Source organism: Pipistrellus hanaki (assembly GCF_964339955.1).
Source record: "Pipistrellus hanaki genome assembly, chromosome: 1".
NCBI classification, from domain to species: Eukaryota; Metazoa; Chordata; class Mammalia; order Chiroptera; family Vespertilionidae; genus Pipistrellus; species Pipistrellus hanaki.
In genome coordinates, this window is record NC_140503.1 from 137,009,173 (window position 1) to 137,031,963 (window position 22,791).

Consider the following 22,791-nt stretch of genomic DNA (forward strand, 5'->3'; position numbering starts at 1 on the left):
TGGCTGTATGTTTATTATTTTGTCTGAGATGCAAGCCTTACACAAATGACTTAGGCCAAAGTGAACATTAGCAGTAAATCCTCTCTGTAGATAAACTGTCCTCTAAAAGAATCAACCTTATCTTTCCTATTGAAAAATCTGTCCTAAGCCACAGTGAACTTTAAATATGCATTCCTGCCTGGCAATTTTCCTGAGACCACCATAATCATTTATATTCAATATATATAAAAGGCTAAGCAACCAGACAACTGGCCAGTAGGTATGATGAACACTGACCACTAGGGCCAGACACTCAATGCAGGAGCTGCCTAGCGACAGCAAATTTGCAGAGTGCCCTCTCGCACTCCAGGACCTCTCGGGGGATGTTGGACTGCCAGTTTTAGCCTGATCCTCACAGGCCATGTTGAGGGACTCAACCTGCTGAAGGGAAGCTGCTTACTCCATAGATACCCTTCAAACCCAGCACCACCCCAGGTGCAGCAGGCCAAGGAAGGATCTTGGGAGACTGGCTCCAGGGCATGTCTGGCCTGTCTTGCCCAGTCCCGCCCCACCAGCCACCTTCTAATTAATTTCCTTTCAATGTGCATGAATCTGTGCACCTAGCCTCTAGTAGAAAATAATGCGTGAGCATAAACCTCACAGATGTTCAGCAACTTATACACACCTGTATACCTGGATTCACAACTATAATAATAAAAGCGTAATATGCTAGTTAGACTGCACTGACAAATGACCTTCCAGATGTCCTTCCAGATGACCTTCTGGATGAAGCTGGGGCTGAAAGGGCCAAGCCCTTTGATGAATGTTGTGCTTCAGGTCTCTAGTGCATTATAACAAGGTTCCATATTTCAGGCACAATTCTAATGGTTGAGTGTAACATTGAATATTAAGCAAGAGAGCTATGTACCTTGCCCATGTGCAGGTTCTGTTTAGACCAGGACCTGGCCCCTCAAATGTATACTTGTTGCCTAACTATAACTTTAAAAAATATATATATATATATATATATATATATATATATATATATATATATATATATAGTTGCTGAAACCGGTTTGGCTCAGTGGTAGAGCATCAGTCTGTGGACTGAAAGGTTCCGAGTTCGATTCCGGTCAGGGGCATGTACGTTGGTTGCGTGCACATCCCCGGTGGGGAGTGTGCAAGAGGCAGCTGGTCGATGTTTCTCTCTCATCGATGTTTCTGGCTCTCTGTCTCTCTCCCTTCCTCTCTGTAAAAAATCAATAAAATATATTTAAAAAAAAAATATATATATATATATATATATGGTTTTTATTTATTTTTAAATATGTTTTTATTGATTTGAGTGAGAGAGGAAAAGAGAGGGAGAGATGGAAACATCATTGAGAGCAAAGCATTGATTGTCTGCCTCTTGTAGGCCCCCCTCTGGGGATAGAGCTTGAAACCAAGGCATGTACCCTGACCAGGAATGGAACCAGTAACTCCTTAGTTCATGGGTTGACATTCAACCACTTAGCAACACTGGCCCAGCAGAACTTTAACTTTTGAGGTAAAAAGATCAAGCATTCCTTAAAAACAATGATGCCTTTCTAGGCCAAACAGAGAGCAGGAGCAGCTTCCTGGGCTCTGTCCCAGAGTTTAACTACCTAATGTTTACTACACATTCTGCAACTCTGTGGTTGGGGCTTTAATAAGAGCTGTTATATCCAACATTCAGCCATGTTAAGAATCCATCATTTCACTGAAGAGTTTTGATGAATTCTGCTACTAATTTAAAAGAGAGAAATCCAGAACATCAGCAAGTTTCTTTGCTAATGTGATACTACCAATCCCGAGTTAATGGGGTTTTTTGTAAAATTAATGCAATATATATTCATGGAGAAATAAATGAAAAATCTAGTTCTATATTTTTCCTTTAGTCTCTTAACATAATAACTGTAATTACTGAGTTTCCTGACATTAAAACATGCTTAAATTCATGGAGCAAGCCCTAGATGGATATGCTACTTATTTCTCTCATCTGTATTTCTAAGTAACATGTACCGATAAGTTTATCCAAAAGAACAAAATTCCCACAAGAATAATAAGAAGGGAAACTAAGATTCTGAGTCAAATATGAGGTAAAGAGAAGAACTGAAAATATTTGCTGTTGTCCCAGATGTATTGTAATTTTATTTTTGTGTGTATGTGTTCAGGAAGTACTTATAACAAAAGATGGAAATTTTACAAGGAGGAATAATAAATAAATTAAGGTTTAGTCAAGCTTCTTTATTTATCTATTTAGTTTTTTTTTCCAAATATAGTTTACATTCAATATTATTTTGTATTAGTCTCAGGTGTATAGCATAGAAGTTAGACAATCACATACTTTAGTGTTCCCCCTAAAATCTCCAATACACTCCAGGTACCATACATCATTATTATAATACTAGAGGCCCAGCACATGAAAATCATGCTCGGGTACAGTCCCTAGGCCTGGCCAGTGATCAGGGCCATCCTCCCTAGCTGCCCACAGCCGGTCCTGAAACCTGTCACCACCCACCCCTGGTTCCCCTTTTGCCATAGGGTGATCAGTACCTGATGGCTGGGGGAAGGGATTGAGAGGTTGGCTGTTATGCCCACTCACCAGCCCCACCCCTCTGTGTATGGGGTGGCTGGTGGGCAGGGGCCTAGGTCTGGCATGGCCTGTATCCCCCGCCACCACCCCCTGTTCCTTGTTAGTCATCAGGCAATTAGAGCCTGCAGGCCAGGGAAAGGAACTGAGAGGCTGTCAGTGCACCTCATTGTGACTGGTCCTGTGGTCATTCTGATTGTTCCACCTTTAGGGCCAATTTGCATATTACATTTTTATTATATAGTATAGAGGCTTGATGCACTGGTGGGAGCCAGCTGACCTGCCCTAATGGGAGTTCTGGATCTGGATGGAGGAGAGTCTCCACTGGTGGCCGAGGCTAGCCAGGGTGAGGGGACAGGTGTGATTTGCAGGCCAGCCATGTCCCCATCAGGGCGTGGGTCCCCATTGGGGGCCAAGGCTATCCTGAATGAGGGTTAGTGGGCGGATTGCAGGCTGACCATGCTTCCATAAGGGTGGAGGTCCCTGCTGGGGGGCGGGGCCGGCCTGGGCGAGGGATGGGGGTGGGGGAAGTTGGCCAGCTGCCCCACCCTCAATCAGGGTGGGATAGGCTGATCAGGAATGGGGCCAGCTGAGGGCAGGGGCTGGGCATCATAGTGACCAGTCGTCCCGTTGTTACAGCATATTGACTATATTTCCTATGCTATAGTTTATATCCCCATAACTATTTCATACTTCTCAATCTCTTCACATTTTTCACCGGAGCCCCCACCATCACCTCCTCTAGTCTGTTCTCTGTTTCTACAAGGCTCTTTCTATTTTGTTTGTTTATTTATATTGTTCTTTAGATTCCACATATAAGTGGAATCATATGGTATCTGTATTTCTCTGACGGACATTTCACTTACCATAATACACTTTAGGTCTATTGATGCCTATCAGTGGGCACTTGGGTTGCTTCCATAGCTTGGCTATTGTAAATAGCACTGCAGTGAAAATACAGTTGCATATATATTTCAAATTATTGTTTTGGGTTTCTTCAGATACATATTCAGAAGTGGAATCACTGGTTTATAAGGCAGTCCCACGTTTCTTTCTTTCTTTCTTTTTTTTTTTTTTTTTGAGAAAACTCCATAATATTTTCCCCAGGGACTGCACCAATCTTCATTCTCATCAACAGTGCACAGGACTCCCTTTTCTCTACATTCTCGCCAACACATGTTTTTGTTTGTTTGTTTGTTTGTTTGTTTGTTATCGATGATAGCCATTCTGACTGGTGTTAGGTGATATCTCATTGTGATTTTAATTTGCATTTCTTTGATAATTACTGACATTGAGAACTTTTCATATGTCTATTTGCCATCTGTATTCTCTCTGGAGAAGTTTTTATTCAGGTCTTTTGCTCATTTTTTAAATTGAGATATTTGTTTTTGAATTGAATAGTATGAGGTCTGTATAAATTTTGGATACTAACCCATTATCAGAGGTATCATTGGTGAATATGACCTTCCATTTAGTTGTCTTTTCATTTTGTTAATGATTTCCTTTGCTATGTAAAAAGTTTTTAGTTTGATGTAATTCCATTTGTTTGTTTTCTTTTGTTTCTTTTGCCCAAGGAGATATTGGTAAAAAGATTGTTATGAGAAATGTCTGAAATGTTACTGCCTATGTTTTCTTCTAGGAGTTATATGGTTTTGAGTCTTACATTAAACTTTTAAATGCATTTTGAGTTTATTTTTGTGTATGGTGTAAGAAGGTGGTTTAGTTTCATGTTTTTCATGTATATATACAATTTCCCCAACACCATTTATTGAATAGATTGTCTTTACATCATTGTGTGTTCTTGCTTCCTTTTTAAAATATTAATTGTCCAACTAGGCAAGCGTTTGTGTTGGGGATCTCTGTTCTGTATCATTGATCTATATGTCTGTTTTTATGCTAGTATGATGCTGTTTTGATTACTATGGCCTTGTTGTAGCATAGCTTGATATCAGGTAGTGTGATTCCTCCAACTTTGCTCTTCTTTCTCAAGATTGCTGGGCTACTTATGGGTATTTTGTGGTTCCATATAAACTTTTGGATTATATTTTCTAGTTCTGTAAAATACTTTGTTGGTATTTCGATAGAAAATTGTTCTTTAGGTTCATTGAATCTATTTATTTCTTTGGGCATTTTAACAATGTTAATGCTTCCTATTTTTGAACATAGTATATGCTTCCATTTATTTATATCTTCTTCAACTTCCTTTTTCAGTGTCTTATAATTTTCTGAGTAAAGATGTCTTAGATCTTTGGTTAAACTTATTTCTAGGTTGCTGTTATTGTTTTTAATGTACTTATAAATAGGATTTTTTTTTGAGCTTCCCTTTCTGATAGTTCATTATTGGTATGTAAAAATGCAACCATTTTCTGAATATTCATTTTGTATCCTGCTACTTTGCTGAATTTATTTATCAGTTCTAGTAGTTTTTTGTTGTTGTTTGTTTGGTTTTTAGTGTATTATTTAAAGTTATCATCTATAAATAATGAATTTTTTACTTCTTTTTTCCAATTTGGATGTCTTTTATTTCTTCTTAATGCCTGATTGCTGAGGCTAGGACCTACAGTACTATGTTTAAAGTGGATATCCCTATATTTTTCCTGATTTTAATAAAAATGCTTTTAGTTTTTCCCCACTGAATATGATATTAGCTGGGAAAATTATATTTATATATGCTTCTTCTTTTCCCACTTTGCTTAGAATTTTTATCATAAATGGGTGCTGGACTTTTGTCAAAAGTTTTATCTGAATCTATTAATATGATCATATAATTTTTATCCTTCATTTTGTTTTTACAGATATTGAACCAACCTTGCATTACCAGAATAAATCACACTTGATCATGTGTATGATCTATTTAATGTAATACTGGATCTGGTTTGCTAACATTTTGTTTTGGATTTTAGAATCTATATTTATTAGGATATTGGCTTATAATTTTCTTTCTTTGTAGTGTCTTAAGCTGGTTTTGGAATTAAGAGAATGCTGGCTTTGTAGAATGAGTTTGGGAATCTTCCCTCCTGTTGAATTACTTGGAATGTTTTTAAAAGTTCAGGTGTTAGTTCTTCTGTGAATGTTTGGTAAAATTCATCTGTGAAGCCATCTAGTTAAGAACTTTTGTGTGTTGGAGGGTTTTTTGTTTATTTGTTTGTTTGTTTTTAATTTACTGCTTCAATTTCATTAGTTATAAACGGTCTGCTCAGTTTCTCTGTTTCACTTAGATTCAGTTTTTGGATATTTTAGGTTTCTAAGAATTTACTCATTTCTTTCAGATTGTCCAATTTGTCAGTATATAGTTGGTCATGGTATTTAATCATAATCCTTTGTATTTCTGTTGTATTAATTGCTATATCTTCTCTTTCATTTCTGATTTTATTTATTTTGGTCCTCTTTTTTTTCTTTTCTTCTTTTTTCTTTTCTTTTCTTTTAATGAGTCTGGTTAAAGATTTATCAATCTTGTTTATTATTTTTCAAAGAGCCAGCTCTCAATTTCATAGATCTTTTGTATTTTTATACTCTATTTTATATATTTCTGCTCCGATCTTTAATATTTCCTTTCTTCTACTCACTTTGGACTTTGTTGTGTGTGTGTGTTTCTAGTTCCTTTAAATCGAATATTAGATTATTTATTTGAGAAATTTATTGTTTTTTGTAATACTATGTATTTCCCTCTTAAGACTGTGTTTCCTGTTTTCTATAGATTTGGGGTTGTGTTCTTAGTTTCATTCACTTCTAGGTGTTTTTAATTTCTTCTTTGATCTCATTATTAACCCATTTGTTGTTTAGTAACATGTTATTTAGCCTCCATGTGTTTGTGTGTTTTAGGTTTACTTTTAGTCTGTCTATGTATTTTGTTCTGAGGTGGATCTTTTGTACATAGCATATATATGGATCTTGCATTATATATTCAAGCTTTTTATCTTTGCCATTGATCTTCAGTTTCATACCCTTGTGGTTAGAGAAAATGCTTGGTATGATTTCAGTCTTCTTAATTAAAAATAAATTTATTGAGCTTTGTTTTGTTAACTAATATGGTCTATCCTAGAAAACATTACCGGTGTACTTGAAAATAATGTATATTCTGCTTCTTTGGGGTGAAATGCTCTGAAGATATCAATTAAATCCATCTGATATAGTGTGTCATTTAAGGCAGCTGTTTCCTTGTTGATTTTTTGTATGGAAAATTTATATATTGATTTTAATAGGGTTTTTAAATCCCCTATTATGATTGCATTACTTTATCTCCCTTTTATGTCCATCAAAATTTGCTTTATGTTGGATGTGCTATTATGTTGGATGCATAAATGTTTAAAAGGGTTATATTCTCTTGTTTGATTGATCCCTTTATCATTATGTAGTTTCTTTGTCTCTTTTTATAGCCTTTATTTTAAAGTCTATTTTGTCTGATATTGCTACCACAGCTTTGTTTTTCCTTTCCATTTGAATTAAATAACCTTTTCTATCCCTTTACTTTTAGTTTGTCTGTATATTTTGTTCTAAGGTGGATCTCTTGTAGATGGCATATATATCTTGTATTATATATTCAAGCTTTTTATCTTTTTTCTTTTTTTCTATATATTACAGCTTTTTAAACAAATCGATAAAAAATAGGTGATACATATATATACAATGAAATATTACTTGGCCATAAAAAGCCTGAAATATTGCCATTTACAGCAATGTGGGTAGACTTAATGGCTTTTATGCTGAGTGAGTTAAGTCAGAGAGGGAAAGAAAAGCACCATATTTCATTTATATGTGGAATCTAATAAACAAATTACATAAACAAATAAAAGAGAAACAAACTCATAGATACAGAGAACATGGATGGATGCCAGAGGGGATGGGAGTTGGGAGGATGGGTAAAAGAGGTGAAGGGATTAAAATGTACAAATTGACAATTATAAAAGCAGTAACAGGGAAGTAAAGTACAACATAGGGAATAGTCTAACTATGTATGGTATCAGATAAGTATGAGATTGATCAGTTTGAACACTTTGTAAGTTATTTAAATGTCATAATTTTTCTGTATATTGGAAACTAATATAATATTGTATATTAACTGTACTTAAAAAAAAAAAAAAACAGGATACTATTTCTGTGCACCAGGACACAGGGTAAGGAAAGCAGCATCATTTTTCCTCTGAGCAGAGGGAGCCGGGCCCTGAGTGGGTTATGTGACTAAGCAGGCTCAAAACTGGTCTTGAACTCAGGACCCAGGACTCAAAATCTATCTACTGTCTCCCCTCCTAGCACCTCTATTATTCAACATCAGCTGCCCAAAGCTGCATATCATAAAACATAAATAATAAGTATAAATATTTAAAAAGCAGAGGAAAAATGATTGTGCACATTTATATGACAGAAAAGCCAAGATAATTAATGAAAAAATGGTGAGAATTGATTTTATTTTTAAAATATACAATTTATTGATTTTTTTACAGAGAGGAAGGAAGAGGGATAGAGAGTTAGAAATATATATATATATATATATATATATATATATATATATATATAGTTGCTTTTGGATTTATGTGTTAAAATAGAACTATTTTCTGACATATAATTACAATAAGGAAATAGAAGATCACAAAGCAACATGTCAAGAATGATCTAATTTTTGTTGTTGTTAATAATCCTCATCTGAGGATTTTTTTTCCTTAATTTTTAAAGAGAGTAGAAAGGAGAGGGAAATACACAGAAAGAAACATTAATGTGAGAGAGACACATATATTGGTTGCCTCCTGCTTGCACCTGACCTGGGTGAGGATAGAGACTACAACTGAGATTCATGCCTTTGACTGGAATCTAACCCTCAACTCTTTAATTTGTGGAATGACATTCTAAATATTGAACCAAACCGGCTAGGTTGGTCTAATTTTTTTTAAAAGCTTTCCTGGTGACAAGTTGAACTCAAAGTTCATTAAAATAGTAGAGAACATAGACTATTATCTTTCTCTTTCTACTTCTCACTACTTTCCAACCTCATAGGTAAATGATGAAAAACAAACAAAAATTGCATTTTGTAAGTCACAAAATCCTATCTTCCATAACCAAGGACACTTAAGAGTAAATGTTTAACACTTCTCCCCAACCAGAGGGTAAATAGCTTAAATTATCCTACTCAGGAGAGAGAAAGCAGAAGTCCAATTAGCGCCATTTGCCAACCACACCCAAGGACACATGAAATTAAGAAAAAAAATCTTCATTTTGGTACATCAGCATAAAACTAATGAATATTCTATTGAAATCCTCCCTTAAGTCCTCCCCTAAATTCCCAGCCATTAAAACCCTTCAAAAAGAAGTTCCCAGCATGCACTCTCCCTCCCAGGAACTCAATTGTACCATTCCCTTTCCTCTCTCCTTCCTCCACAGGCACACATCTCCTAAACTCTAAGTGGGCCCATAAGGCTTGCAACCAGGGAGCAATGGGCAGTAGCAGCTCATCCAGGACCAACCCCTGCACCTATCCCCAAGGCCTCTCTTTCTCTGACTTATGAGTGAGCCAAAGCAGCCCAGCCTAGGATAATTTTCCCACATACTCTCCTGTTGTTGCTTCTATCCTAGGCCCTTCTTGCTTCATTATTCCCTGATATAATGAACATACTCTCAAAAAAAAAAAAAAAAAAAAGAAAGAAAAGAAAAGAAAAGAAAAGAAAAATACCTACATTCATGGTATTCTTCCTATGAGTGCTATCTCAGAGAAAATTGATAACCTGCTATTTTCCTCCTGCTACAATGGACTGAGCATGGCCTATTTATTCATTTATTAATTTTCTTTTTAAATAAATACATTTGGAGCAGCTACATAGCTCTGGACATCCTTCCCAGCATTGGGTAAACAGCAATAAAGAAAATATGCAAAAGAAGTCCCAAAAAATAACAACAAAAATTCCTCTCTCACCATCTGGAACTTGTGTTATAGTGACAATTTCCATAGAGAATTAAAAAGGCTGAGAGGGTGTTAAGAATGAGTAGCTGAGCTCTGGATGGAGTGTCCGCCCATGGACTGAAGAAGGTTGGGGTGCATGTGGAAGACAACCAATCAATATTTCTTTCCCACAGTGATGTTTCTCTCTGTGTGTCTGTTTCTCTCTGTGTGTCTCTGAAAAATCAATGGAAAAAAATATCCTCAGGTGAGGGTTAACAACAACAATAAAAAAAATTAACAACAACAAAATAAAGAATGAGCAGCTGAACTGCATTGTTAAGTGGAGGTGAATAGGTAAGAGGAAAGGAAGGTAAGGTTTGAGAAGTTTCTGTAGGAGTGAGAGGCACAATATGGCATGAAAAGTGTATCCTTAGCTACAGGAAAAACAGGCTCTGATCTGGGAGTTCCAAGGGTATTTGGAAAAGAACAAGGGGGTCTGTGGGCCTGAGATGGAGTGAACAAGGGGATGGAAGTAGGAGGTAGGAGGTAAGATCTGCTATTGACTAAATTGTGACCTTAAAATTAATTTGTTGACATCCTAACCCCAAAGGTGATGGTGTCTGGAGATGAGAAGGTGATTAGGGTTAGATGAGTTTATTGGGTCTGGCTTCCATGATAGGATTGGTGCCCTTATAGGAAGTGGCTCCAAAGTGCTCACCTCTCTCTCTCTCTCTCTCTCTCTCTCTCTCTCTCTCTCTCTCTCTCTCTCTCTCTCTCTCTCTCTCTTTCTCGCTCTCGCTCTCTCTCTTTCCTCTCTACCCCTCCTCCTCTCCCATGTAAGGACATAGCCAGAAGGCACCCTCTGCAACCAAGAATAGGGCTCTCATCAGAACCCACCAGGCAGCCTCTGATCTCAGAATTCCAACCTCCAGAATGTTGAGAATTACACGTGTGTTGTTTAAGCCGCCTAGTCTGTGGCATTTTGCTATGGGACCTGGAGCTGACCAAAGACTATCATAGATTAGATTAGAGAATGAATGGGGTCAAACTGTGTGGAGCCCAAAGGTAAGGTTTACTAGGTTATCTCAGGGAAACCAAGTTCATGCCTTGTATTCAAATGTAGTTATTGATAACTCCCCCTTTTGCTCTCAATAATAAGCCAATTTGAACCATAAAGCATCTGGCCAACTTCTAGTCCATTGTAGGAAGTTTTTCTCTTGACATAGGGTAGTGGTTTTGAGAAGTGGCCTCATCTGTTTCTAGTTTGAGCAGGACCATTCTGGATGATAGAACAATAGATAGAAACAGTATCTATCAGTATAGATAGATGCAATATAGACAAAACAATGATGCAAAATAAAACATGAGCCAGCAAATATCTTTTTCTGCTCATTACTGAAATGTTGAATACTTTAGACTTAGTGGACCTACTCCTCTGTCACAATACCTGTGCATGTGTTCCAACAAAGCTCTTTGGTCATGCATGAGACTCTCCTGACTCTCCAAACTCAGCTACAAACTTGCAAATTCTTATTTCAGAAAGAATTGTCAAACAAATGGCAAACATTTCTAAAGCATTATTTTGCTAATTCTGATGCACGGGACAAACGGTAATAATCATACAGTTTTTTAAAAGTTCAAAACCACCTCTGTTCTGGAATTGGTTTTTGTAAAACGCTGACACAGTTATACAATTTCTCAATGATGACGCTATTTTTTTTTTCAGGAGAGGTTATCAAGTAATGTGCAGAAATTTCCACAATTGCAAACTGAAGAAAGCAATTTGGCATTTTGAATTGTTACATCCCAGCTTGAAATGTAATTTCCTCGTCCAATTTGATAGATCATTTTAATGTCTATTCTTCTTTGTTTCAATGAGAAACAGGCTATTACCAGGATTAAATGTATTTAAAAATTATGACGTTCTTCAGAGCAAATGTTGTAAAATCAATGTTTCTCTTTCTTCTATTCTGAGGCACAATATCAAGACCAACTTGAGAAACTTTTTTAGCTAAATCTCAGTTAAGGCAGGAGAATGTAATTTCAAGGTGGTGTTTATGGGGATAAAGCCAAATTTAGGTGAGATTAATTCTAGACTCCCTTAACTTATTAAATATTATGAATGATCCAATAGCTGCATAATTAAAGATGATTGAGTTAAAAATCACATTTCATTTTTTTAAATATCATATATGATAAAAGGGTAATATGCAAATTGACCCTAATAGCAGAACAATTGGTCACTATGAAGCACACTGACCACCAGGGCCAGATGCTCAATTCAGGAGCTGTCCCTTGGATGTCAGTGCACTTCCACAGGGGAAGCACCTCTCAACCAGAAGCTGGCTCATGGCTGGCCAGCATAGCGGCGGTGGCGGGATCCTCTTCTGATTCCATGGCAGGAATAGGAATGTCCGACTAATGGCTTAGGCCCACTCATGGGGAGCGGGCCTAAGCTTTTAGTTGGTCATCCCCCATGGGCTCCCAGGATGCCAGAGGGATGTCTGTCTGCCATCTTGGGCCTGCTCCCCAGAGAAGTGGGCCTAAACCATCAGCCAGGACATCCTCCAAGGGGTCCTAGACTGCAAGAAGTTACAGGCTGGGCTGAGGCACAAATTTTCATGCCTCTAATATTTTATAAAATGATTCTATTTTATATATGTGTGAACACAAAACATAAATAATAAAATAGTGAAAAACAAGATAGTCAAAATTATATTAAAATTTATACAACCTGGGAATAATAGTATCAACTGTATGATTAATAAATGTTGCCCCCAATACCAGCCCACATATACTTACATACATGCACAAATGTATATAATCTCTCATAAGTAAAATAAGGTTTAACATCTCTACAGCCTTTCTCATTTATTCAATGATATGCCATGAGCATTATTCCAAATTGACACTTATTTGTTTATTTTTTTTATTGAGGTAGAATTAATATATACCATCATATTAGCTCTGGGTATACAATCTAATGATTTAATACTTATCTATATTGTTTTTCTATCTTTAAAACATTTTTTATCATGATTGCTAGGTTTTTGTTTTTCTAATTGTGTTTGTTCCTATACAGCTTTTTCTTTCCTTTTTTGTAGTCAAATATATCTTCCTTCATCATCACTCCAACACACAAGATGGCTTCCCCCATGTGGTCAACCCTGTAGGAGAAGGCAGTTAGGGGTGACCAGGCCTGCAGAGGAGGGAAGTTGGGGCAAACAGGCTGGCAGGGGAGCAGTTAGACATCAATCAGGATGGCAGGGGAGTGGTTAAGGGGTGATCAGGCTGGCAGGCAGAAGCAGTTAGGGGCAATCAGAAAGGCAGGCAGGCGAGCATTTGGAAGCCAGTAGTCCTGGATTGTGAGAGGGATGTCCGACTGCTCATTTAGACTCAATCCCGGTGGGATTGGGTGTAAATTGGCAGTTTAACATCCCTCAAGAGGTCCCAGATTGGAGAGGTTGCAGGCTGGGCTGAGGGACACCACCCCACCCTGTGCACAAATTTTGTGGACTGGGCCTCTCACATATATATATATATATATGACTTCTCTCTAAAAATAAACAAACATGACATTGGATGAAGATTTTTTTAAATGCCTTTGCTTAAAGAGGATTATGAAAAGAAAGCAGTTAAGAGATCGTATGATCTTTTTAGCAGCAAGAAAATGAAAGAAAGAGACCCTCACGAAAATAGAAGTCTAATGGTACAATACTGAGGAATAATAGGAATAAATCTACAATCTTGCCAAACAGAGAGCATTTTCCCTCAGTCATATAGCCTGATATTAATATATCTTAACAAATGGAAGAATATGAGTCTGAGAGTTAGCACTTAGATTAGTTGTCATGAAGTGATACCAATGACATTAATTTTCAAAAACACTAATACATCTTTTGGAAATGGGTATTTTAATTCACAAGAGAGTTCACAGATTTCACTGTAAGAGAAAAAAATATATATTGTTGGAAGCACTTGCTAACAAAGTGTTATGTGCACCCTATTCTTGACAACAATGGTAGTCTATATAATAATCCCATATAATGAAGAGGTAATGTGCAAATTGACCATCACTCCAACACATAAGATGGCCACCCCCCATGTGGTCAATGATGGCTGCCCCCATGTGGACACAGGATTCCACCACAAGATGGCTGGCAGGGGAGGTCAGTGGGGGTGATCAGGCCAGCAGTGGGGGGCAATTGGGAAGATCCAGGCCTGCAAGGGAGGGCAGTTGGGGGGACTCAGGCCTGCATGAGAGGATAGTTGGGGACAACCAGGCCTGTAGGGGAGGGAAGATGGGGGTAACCCAGGCCTGCAGGGGAGGGAAATTAGGGGTGACTGGACCAGTAGGGGAGGGCAGTTGAGAGCAATCAGGCATGCAGGGGAGGACAGTTAGGGGTGGCAAGGCTGGCAAGAGAGGGCAGTTAGGGGTGACTGGGCCAGCAGGGGAGGACAGTTAGGAGCAATCAGGCCAGCAGGGAAACATGTAGTTGCCAATCAGGCTTGCGGGAGAGTGGTTAGGGGGTGATCAGGCTGGCAGGCAAAAGTGGTTAGGGGCAATAAGGCCGGCAGGTAGGCGAGTGGTTTTGAGCCAGCAGTCCTGTATTGTGAGAGAGATATCCTACTGCCGCCTAAATGAGCAGTTGGACATCCCTCAAAAGGTCCCTGATTGGAGAGGATTCAGGCTGGGCTGAGGGACACACCCCCTGCCATGCACGAATTTCATACACCTGCCTCTAGTATTTATATATTTCAAAATGGGCTACCTTTAAGTTTTTGTTTTATTTCCCTCCTATATTTCCCCCTATATTTTCAGACTTACATTTTAATGTGCATTAAAACTTTATCAGCTGAAAAAGAATCAAATGCTTATCTGCCTAATGAATAGTACAGTTTCTTAAGGAAGAAATAATAACTACTCTAAACATTTCAATCAGACATAAAATTGCTTACTTCTCTAAATAACAATGCAGCTTTAATACTGTTACTCAAAATAGTTGGCAATCCAAGACAGTGGCAGATTCACATACATTGCAGCGTAAATGCACTAAGATTGAGAATAACATTCTATTCTGACAAATTCATGAACTTGTCATGCAACAGGGAGAAATCAGCAGAAACCCTAGCATAAAATTTGGATCCACTAATAGTATGGATATATTTTCATCACAAAATTTCCAGATGAGTATGCTTTATATAATTTTATATTCTAAGACATCAATAGGAAACACACACACACACACACACACACACACACACACTATAGATTTAGTAGGATGAAGAGAAAAATGATAAAGTGATCATGTTATAGCTTTGCAGGTAATTACATACAAAGATGAATGTCAAAGAACATGGATTTTTCTTATCACCTTGAAACCAGACTCCAAGTCCTTTAATTTCAGAAATTGGGAAAGGCAGGATTCTCCACAATGAACAATATTTTTAGTGAGATAATAAAAACACTGGGTAATTATATACTGTTTTTAAGCTGAGTGCTTGCCAAGCATGGCCTCAAAGCATGCTGCTGGTTGGCCATATTTTTTGTTTCATTTGGAAATGCTCATTTACATGTACAAAAAGAAATTACAATTTTTGGAATATATGATGATAAACACAGTTAAGCAGAGGGTGAATATAAATCTTGCAGATTATTTTCTAAGGAATACCAAATATGCAATTAAGGTTGTCTTTATATAAGTACTGCTTCACATATTCTCTCATATTCATTTATTTATATATACATTCAGCAAAGTTCAATTGAATGTCTACCTCATGCTAGAAATGTTATTAGTGTATAAGACCAACAAAACAAAATAAAATGACAGCAAAGCACCTCGATCTCAGGCTTAATGTAATAAAGGGTTTGTTTTGTCCCCACATATTTTAATGTCCTCCATGACAGATTGGGGTCCTGTACTTGAAACTGAAACTGACTTCGACTGCTGTGCACATGCTTGGCAACACTGTATATTATTAAGTCTGTCACAAAAGCCAGAGCAGTGGTGTGGCTCAGTTGGTTGGGTGTTGTCCTGTGCACCAAAAGGTTGCCGGTTCAATTCCCTGTCAGGGCACATGCCCAGGTTGTGGGCTTGATACCTGATAAGAGCCATGCAGGAGGTTTTTCTCTTCCCTCCGCCTTCTCAAATAAATAAGTAAGCAAACAAACAAATAAATAACAATGCTGACTTAAAAGACTAAGTGGACAGAGACTGTTGGCAATGGTGAGCAGTTCCAATGAAATCCAAAGCATCCAGTAAACTATTTTATAAGCCTTTTCAAGATTTTGGTGCTTTTTTTTTTCCTACTAGAGTGTATATATATATTGTATTTATTAAAGATACAATACCTTTCTAGTAAATGTTTAGTGGTTGTTTGCTTACACTTGGAATTTTATCTTATTTCCTTTGTAATTTTTACTTGGAACTCAGAAAAATTAATATCACATAGTTAATAAACCACTGGCTGATTTTCATTGGAAGGAACTACATTCTTATTTGTAGAGATATTTCTTCACCTTTCTATGAAAGAAAAGAAAAAAAAATATGTATAGCTAATCATCAAGGGCCAAGCAGGGTATAATTACTACTCTTTCTTAACGAAGATAATCTTGTGCTCTGCCATTTTATTTTCCTATTTGAGGAAGGACTTGACATTTTAAAAACACACATTTTCAGTGGTAGGTTGAACAGCTTTGAACAGGAAGAGAAATTCTTTTTCATGCCCTGGGTAATGTTATCTTAACATGACAGATTATTTTCCCCCAAAATTTTTCATCTCAGCCATCCATCTGCAGGAGGAGAGCATCATGTTTTATGTGGCAGAAGGCAGTCATTTCTTTGGTGAGTTATCTTTTCAGGGAAGCTTGTCTTTCCCTGGAAGTGCAGTGATTACCACAGAGCCTTCTGAAGCAAATGCTTTGTCTTGGTCGTTAGGCGGGAAGACTGAGCTACTTCGGTAATTAAAAAGCTCCATTCACTTGAGTCAAGAGAGCCGCCTGCAGCCAGTAGTGTTGGCCAGACTGCTCTGAGCAGGAGAGAAAGTTCCAGCTGAGCTAGGTTTTTAAAATTTAACTGAAAACATGCTTGGAGCTTCAGATCCCTTCAGGTGGCTACTTGTCAAATATGCTCTGCCAGCATTAGCTGGTCTGGGGAATAATTTGTCTGCCCTTCAAAAACATTAAGTGAGAATCCAAGCTTTCCCAGACAAGAAATGGATGCCTGAGGGTTCATTGGAAAGAATCACTGGTTGGAGCCTAAAAAGAAAAATAACAACAGTCAGAGTAATTGCATTCCTTTCTCTTATATTCAAGAATAGACCTTTACAATTTTGTCAAAATTATTAGTTTTATTTCTAACCTGTCAAGTAGGTATCAAATCTTCCTGAGTTCTTTTTTTTTTAATATATTTTATTAATTTCTTACAGAGAGGAAGGGAGAGGGACAGAGAGCCAGAAACGTCGATGAGAGAGAAACATCGATCAGCTGCCTCTTGCACACCCCTTACTGGGGATGTGCCCACAACCAAGGTACATGCCCTTGACCGGAATTGAACCTGGGATCTTTCAGTCCACAGACTGATGCTCTACCACTGAGCCAAACCAGTTTCGGCTCTTCCTGGGTTCTTAATTTCCTTTTAAAATTGGGATAGTCCAAAACAAAAGAGACCTTTTCTTTTTTTTTTCTTTTTTTCTTTTTTTCAAAAAAATGTTTTCTTGTTAAAACAAGAAATTGTTTCTTTTAAGAATTTCCTTGGTAACTATCACAAAATTAGTCTTCAGTTTGAAATATTCTTTGAAAGAGGATTTAATTTATAAAATACCTGAACAAAGTTCAAACAGGGAACTAGGGCCTACACCTATGGATAGTTAAAGGATATTTATTGAGTTCTATGTCAGACAAGATGGGGAAATGTCAGTTGTAAAAAGATATCTATTCAAGAGGCTTTCAAGATTAGAGGAGAAGATGGTCATTGAACATAATAATAAGAGCAATGTAAGTTCTAGGAGACTGTGATGATTTGTTAATATTCCACAGACTTTATAGATCAGTCTGGCCCAGAGGATTTCACAGAGGACAAAAGAATCTTACCTTTGCTCGCTTTTCTAAAATGTGGAAGCTGATAGAAGGTTTTGTCAACAAAAGTCCTGGGGATTTTGAGCCTGACTGTAGAGGAATGTATGACCCATTAGTGGGTTTCTACCTGGACATCCAATATTTCCAAATATAGGGGGGGGATTATGAAAGCAAAGTTGTAAAGCAGAGGAGTACCAGCTTACCACCATTCATTCCTCTAAAAATATGAGTCTTAGAAATCACCCCACTGTTATTCTACAATCTTCTAAATCCTTTCCGCTATGCTTTAGAAAAAGACATTACTCTATGCCATCACTTACAGAGCATTGAAACTATACACATACCACCAAAAAGAAAGCTTGGGAAGGGACAGAGTAAGACTTTGATTACCTCCTTCAGAGCACATCTAAGAGCCTCTCTACAGAATTAAATGTGGCTTTGTCTTAATCCCTTAATTAAAGAAGTGGCATTTCACAGCAATGTCTATAAGGCAGAACAATTTTCAATCCCCGAGTTTCTCAAAGAGTAGTAAATGTGAAGGATTGTTTTCCTAACATATGCAAATTTTCCTTTCCCTCCCTGTTTGGTTTATTTGGGTGCAATTATTACAGATGAGGGAAAGTCCATAAATCAGTCATTCCTTCATTGAGAATCCACTACACCCCAGAAGACAGACATCAGAATTAGATGTGAAATAGTTTCTATGATATTTATTTGTTCTCAGTTAGTGTGCACACCCATGGAGGGTTGTCTCCTCACACACACCAATGTATAGAAAGTAGATGCTATATAGAATGTGTTACACTGGTAATGAAGGAGAGTGTTGAGAAATACCAAATTGGGTTATCTAATTTAAAAATTCACATTGCTATTTGCATTAATGTACATCTACTGTATAACAACCAATCACAAAATCTCAGTGATATTTTTCTCAGGTTTTTGGATAGGATAATCTTAGTTGGGTTCAGTTGGGTGGCTCAGTTGGATAGAAGGGGTGGTTTGCTGGGGAAGCTCAGAACCACATTGCTCTCATCCTCTTACCAGCAGTAAGGGCAAGCTTGGACACATTCTTCTCCTCCTTATAGCAGAAGTGAAAATGGAAATAGATGAGGCCAAGGTTTGCCACTTGCTGGTTGGAATTTCCTCACCTGCTGCCAACCAAATCATGGAGAAGATCGGCCTACTTTCCAGACTAGGAAGTAATCATCCTCTCCAAAGGAAAAGCCCGGAAGATATGACAGCAGCTCATCAAAACAAAAAATAGAGCAAAATTCAGAGTCCCCTCCATGTGGTACAAACCACTGCTCTTGTGAGTAAATATCTGGCCCTTAGCATTTTATCCTGTGGGAACTGGGAAGTGGGGAACCAATAGAGTAATTACTCTGGTCACTGCTTTGTGCTGTGAGTAATACACTGTGTCTTTCTCTGATTCTGGGGTCTGAGTCTGCTGTCTACACATATAAGACACTGCGGTTGGCTAACATATTAGTGTTCTAACAGGGTAAAATGTCAAACCCTTTATCATTTAAGATTTAAAACTTATGTGCATAAATAAAATACAAGTGCATCCAGAGAAAAATATAAAAGATAGCAACTACCTACATCCAAATTAGTGAAGAAGTGGACATCATGTCCATTATGCATGTGACCAGAGGAACTTAAACATTACTAAAACTTCTATACAATCCCTATTCTAATTATATTCATATCACTGCCCACTAAGTCACTTGTCAAGTGAGAGAAGAAACTAGAAAAAAGGGTCAGGTTGCTTGGGGTTGGAATTTTGAGGTCAAGATTTGGAAATAGTAAATCTCTCAAACGAGGCAAATCAGGAACTACTGGCATCTAACTTAAGATGTCAAGATAAATTTGAGGTCAGATGTCAGAAGACTGAAGCTGCATGACTCAGACATTTGAAGCCATATGAGAGAGTCTGTAAAGGAACTAGTAACAGCAAGAGACCATGAGGGTGTATATGACATGCTCCTCACCCATGCAGATTTCCTCAAGTTGAAACCTGTAATTTATGTGTCTCATACCTAAAATGTGGAAATCAGTGACTGACAGACATTATCTCGAAGTCCTACCTTTACTATTTTGGGAAGTCATGTAGCTCAGTAGTGAAATGAACTAACATCTAATCTGGGGCAAAAGGAGTTCCGCATTTGGATTTAACTCAAAATCCAACAAAACGTTTTAAAACAGATACTGCCACATCTGGAAGAGATTGCCACATTTCCTTTTCCAAATGCCATTTATTTTACAAAATATTTGCTTTCACTTAGAAGTTATTTTATACAATCTGTTTATTAAATGAACTGGAACCTGAATAATTTATTTTCCTCGAGTCTTGGTTTAAAAAATAAAAAGTATTGTCTAAGGAAATCCATTCATTTTTAATCAGAAACAAAAGTTTACTAAGCAAATGTGGTGGGAAAAAGCTCAACAATTTGTATTGTTAGACTTTTTCTTGAGATTTTAATATCAGTATGTTTGTCCTTAATTTACCCCTTAACTTCTTAACCTTTCAGGTCTTTTATTTTAATACCTTTATTTTCTAGGGAATACAAAAAGAAAAAGTTGAGAATTCTTTCCATACCATTGCCTTAGCAACTGAATCTTAAACTTTCTCTTGTTTTTCAAATTTCATGACATTCCAAATTAGTGTCTTTGCGATAATAACAGCTAACACTTAGTTATTGCTTCTTTTGGGTCAGGTCCTATTCCAAATACTTTATAACTAGAGGCCCAGTGCAAAAAATTCATGCACAGGATGGTGTTGTCCCTCAGCCAGCCTGCACCCTCACCAATCTGGGACCCCACCGGGATCTGGCCTAGATGGGCAGTCAGACATCCCTCTCACAATCCAGGACAGCTCACCTGCCTGGCCCCTAACCACTTCTGCCTGCCAGCCTGGTCACTTCCTAACCACTCCCCTGCCAGCCTGATTGATGCATAACTATTCCCCTGCCAGCCTATTTGCCCCCAACTTCCCTCCTCTGCCGGCCTGGTCACCCCTAACTGCCCTCCCCTTCAGGGTTGATTGCCTCCAACTGCCCTCCCTTGCACATCTGGTCCCTCTCAACTGCCCTCCCTTGCAGGCCTGGTACCTCCCAACTGCCCACCCCTGCTGGCCATCCTGTGGTGGCCATTTTGTGTCCACATGAGGTCAGGATCTTTGGGGGACAGCTATTGTTTGTTGGAGTGATAGTCAATCTGCATATTACTCTTTTATTATATAGGATAGAGGCCTGGTACATGGGTGGGGGCCAGCTGGTTTGCCCTTAAGGGTGTCCCAAATCAAGGTGGTGATTCCCATGGAGTATAGGGGGGCCTGAGCAAAGGGCCTGTGGTGGTTTGCAGGCCAGCCTCACCGGCTGGTGACCCAAGTGGAGGCCCTGTATCTGGAATTTATTTACCTTCTACAATTGAAACTTTGTAGCCTGGAACAGAGCCAAGCCTCCTGCTGGCTCCATGGCTGCTGCCATTTCTGTTAGGGTTTGTTTACCTTTTATAATTGAAACTTTGTAGCCTTGAGTGAAGGCTTAGGCTGGCTAGGGCAGGCAGAAAACGTGGCTTCTTCCATTGCCTGAAAAACCCAAGCCTCCCTCCTGCTAATCTGTGGCCATAACTATCTTGGTTGGGTTTATTTGCATAGTTGCTCTGATTGGCTGGTGGACATGGCTGGTGGGTGTAGCAGAGTGGTGATTAATTTGCATATTACTCTTTTATTAGGTAGGATCCCCGTTATTCCTTTCAAGGACTCTGTGAGATAAATGTCCGTCCCCATTTAACAGATGAAGAATTTGAAACATGAGAGGTTGGCATATCTGCCCAAATTCACCAAGAGGGTCACACAAGACCTGACACTTCAACCAGAGTCAGACCCTAAGATCTTATCCTGTAATCTCCGTTCTTCACATCTGCACACTTGGTACTTTCAGCCAACAAAAAATTTATCCTGGCCAATGGAACTTTTCTCCTAAATGGTTAGTTCCTATCTTCTGCCACCAATCCACCTTCACACTGCATCCAGACTGATGGTTTCAAAACACAGATCTGATTGTGTTATCAATGATTAAAACAACCCAATTGTTTTCTGTTATTTTAAAAGTGAAAAGAATGTTCCTTAACATGGTAACACTTTTTGCATCATCTAGCTCCTTCCTAATCCCCACCTTTCCCTCAAAAGAAGTCTATCTGTGTTCCAGCCACACAGATTTCTGCTCCTAAGGCCTTATTCATTATTCTTCCTCTGTGGGTTTTTCCACATGCTCCTCCTGATGGATAAAAGGCTCTTTTCTCTCTTCTTTGTATATTGAATTCTACACAGTCATGAAACCTTCATTAATTAATACTAATGCAATGGTTAAACATTGTGGCCAGAAGAAAAATTTTATTTCATTAACCAATTTGGATGATGGAAATTGAAAGTATTATCAAAGACATAAGTATCCAAATCCTCAGGTTCCAATTGAATGACGAGTAATTGCAAGTTGCCAGGCAAAAACTTGTTCTTTGCCCACTGTCAAAATGAGCATGGGCTGAAACTGCTTTTAAAACAAATATAGTCCTGGCTCTAAGAAAATGAAATAAAACACTATATCATTTTAGATTATAAAATATCACAACTATAAGTAGACTATCCCACCAAAAATTTGCAATGTTTATTCCACAAATGGAAGGATATTTCATAGGAAACCTCATATAATATAATAAATTTGCAAGTCTTATTTCACAAATGGAAGAATATTTCCTAAGAAACCTATAATAAATTTATGCTAAAAAGTCCTACTTAACATCCCTAACAATATTAAAAAATGAATATTTTGGATATATTAAATAAAAAGAACAATAGATATTGTTCTTTTATATATGTTGGAGACACTTGGAAATATAGAGATAAAGGAATATATTTATCACCACAGATAAAACAGTAGTAAGTTGGGGGTTGTCACTGAACCAGAAGATCTTGAACTTTGCCTCAGGACCAGCAATGAACATGCCTAGTCAGTAGAGAATTGAAAGAGGGCAAAATAAATGTCATTTCATAAACAACTATAATTTGAAAGAATTCTCTCACACTCCTTTGAGTTACTACAACTACTTCCAACAGCTTTTGATTTTGTCCAACTTGCAGTGACTAAACAAAAACTCCCTTAGGAAATGCCTCACCTTCCCTTCCCCCGACAGTACTTTGGCTGGGTGGTTCAGGCACTGCTATAAAGTACTTAAGGATTAACAATTATAAAC